This window comes from Vulpes vulpes, chromosome 15 (assembly GCF_048418805.1).
Source record: "Vulpes vulpes isolate BD-2025 chromosome 15, VulVul3, whole genome shotgun sequence".
In the NCBI taxonomy this organism is placed as follows: domain Eukaryota; kingdom Metazoa; phylum Chordata; class Mammalia; order Carnivora; family Canidae; genus Vulpes; species Vulpes vulpes.
In genome coordinates, this window is record NC_132794.1 from 72,266,928 (window position 1) to 72,269,841 (window position 2,914).

At 35.8% G+C, this 2,914-nt stretch overlaps 1 pseudogene; it reads right to left on the reverse strand.

Annotated features, from left to right (window-relative positions):
• Positions 1 to 1,326: 1,326 nt before the first annotated feature.
• Positions 1,327 to 1,575, reverse strand: LOC112917920 (cytochrome c oxidase subunit NDUFA4 pseudogene; annotated as a pseudogene).
• Between the last annotated feature and the right edge of the window lie 1,339 nt (positions 1,576 to 2,914).

Below are 2,914 nucleotides of genomic sequence, written 5' to 3' on the forward strand. Positions count from 1 at the left end.
GTTGTCATTTGCTCTTCTTTTCCTAGACTTTTTTTCCCCAGAATGAATCTAGAAATATTGATAAAATACCTTTCTAAAATAAATATTTAAAGGCAAAAAATTTTCATCAAGTAGTATCCCACAAATTTTATGTTGAGTTTTCATAATCACTTACTAAGATATCTTTGTAAATATCCCTTGTGATTTAATTTTTGAATCAAGGGCTTTTGAATCAAGAAGTGTGTAGTTTGGGGGACTTGGGGGACTCAGTCGATTGAGTGTCTGACTCTTGATTTTGACCCAGGTCATGATCTCAGGGTTGTGAGGTGGATCCCCACAGAGGGCCCCCCCGCAATCAGCTGGGAGTGCGCTTTCCCTCTCCTTCTCCCTCTGCTCCTCCCCATGCTCTCTCTCCCTCTCTCTCTCTCTCAAATAAATAAATAAATCTTAAAAAAAAAAGAAATGGATTGTTTAATTTCTACATATCTAGGGGGTCTTAGATATTTTTCTGTTACTGATTTTTGGCTTAATTCCATTTTGTTGAAATTAAACAGACTTTGTTTTTAGTCCTCCAGATATACTGAGATTTATTCTATGGCATTCTCGTACATGCTCCATGTGCACTTTAAAAAAATGTGCATGCTGTCGTTTAAGTGAATGCTCAATAAATGTCAATTAGGTCAAATTGGCTCGAAGTGTTGTTCAGGTGTTTTTTATGTTTACTGATTTTTTTTATTTTTGTTCTATCAGTAATTGAGAGGAAAGTATTGAAATCTCCAACAATAAGTATGGGTCCACCTATTTATCTTTGAAGTTCCATAAATTTGGTTTCATTAACTTTGAAATTATCTTAGTAAAAGTATGTGCATTTAGGATTTTGTATTTCTTTTTTTTTTTTTAATTTTTTTTTATTTATTTATTTATGATAGTCACAGAGAGAGAGAGAGAGAGAGGCAGAGACACATAGGCAGAGGGAGAAGCAGGCTCCATGCACTGGGAGCCCGATGTGGGATTCGATCCCGGGTCTCCAGGATCGCGCCCTGGGCCAAAGGCAGGCGCTAAACCACTGCGCCACCCAGGGATCCCCGGATTTTGTATTTCTTGATGAGTAGTGCTTTATTATAATTAAATATTATTTTTATCTCTCATCATATCTCTTTTCTCAATACCACGTTTTCTTTCCTTTTTTAAGTTGCAGATTTTTATTAATCAGTGTAAACCCCAACACAATACACCAACATGATTTCATGCATTTAGAGGGGAAATATTTCCTGGACAAGTGGACAGTTGTGCAGATGGCTTCTGGAAGACCTTCTTTCTAAGCAGCATTCTAGTGAAACATTTCACTTACAAGTCTGGACCTTCCATCTTCACTTTGCCATAGTCTACACTCACTGAATGGAACTTGTATTGCTCATGGGGATCCCATTTGTTCCAAGGTTCTGGGTTATTCTTCTTATCCTAAATGACATTGGGATTGAACAATGCCAAGTGTAAGACGTACAATGATGCTCCAGTACCTCCTGCCCTAATAAATATGAAGAGGAGGATCAAGCTCGGGTGTGTTTTGGCCTGACCCAGGATCTGGTGTAACATAATTGTGGCAGAGGCCTCTGATCCACAAGGAGAAAAGATCAAATCTGCAAGGCCTGGCACTAAGTGGTCCTACACCAAGATGAACAGGTGTCCCAAGCCATCCAGCTATTTTTTCTGATAATAATACAGTCACACATGTCTTCTTATTTTTGTCATGGTGTATCTGATTCCATCCTTTTACTTGCAAACTATCTGTGACTTCACATTTAAAGTAGATTTCTTGTAGACAGCATATAGTTGGATCTACCTTTTTATTCTGATAGTTTTGATTTTTAAATTGGGGTATTTAGACCATTTATACTTAATGTAAGTTTTGGTGTGAATCAATCATCTTTCTTTCTTTCTTTCTTTCTTTCTTTTTCTTTCTTTCTTTCTTTCTTTCTTTCTTTCTTTCTTTCTTTCTTTCTTTCTTTTTTAAGATTTTACCTATTTATTCATGAGAGACACACAGAGAAAGAGGCAGAGACATAGGCAGAGGGAGAAGCAGGCTCCCCACAAGGACCCCAATATGGGACTCAATCTCAGGACCCCAGGACCATGACCCGAGTAAAAAGCAGATGCTCAAACACTGAGCCACCCAGATGCCCCTACCATCTTGTTTCTTGTTTCCTATTGTCCCACCTGTTTTTTGCTTCTTTTTCCTTCTTTCTCTGCCTTCCTTTGGGTTAATTAAGTGTCATTTTCATTTCATTCAATCTCCACTGTTGACCAATTAGATACACTTTATTTTTTTTTTAGTGGCTTCTCCACAGCTTGCAATAGAAATCTTTAGTTCATTGCAGTTCCCCTTTAAATAAAATTATATCCTTTCAAGCGCAGTTTTTGACTCTTACAACACTATACATTCATTTCTGCCTCCTATCCTTTATTTTATTATCATCAAACATTTATTCCATTTTCTTTTAAAGAACTTAAAGAATAAGGAAAACATTTACTAACATAGTTATACATTTTTTGATGCTCTTTACTTCTTTCAATAGATCCAAATTTATAGTTGGTACCATTTTTTTCTTTCTGAAGAATTTCCTTTAATCTTTCTTGTTGTGTGGTTCTGCCAGTAAAGAATATATCAGCCTTTGTTGCCTGAAAAAGTCTTTAGTTTGTTTTCATTTTTAAAGAATACTTTCTCTAACTATAGAATTCTGTATTGACAGAGTATTTCTTTTTTTTCTTTCAGCACCTCAAAGTTCTCTTTTCTTGTTTTCTGGTTTGCACAGCTTGTGACAAAAAGTCTGTGGTATTGTTATCTTTTATTCTTTGACATAGAGTGCCTTTTTTTCTTTAGATGTTTTTAATAATTTCATTATTGGTTTTCAATAATTTGATCATGATGTGCCTT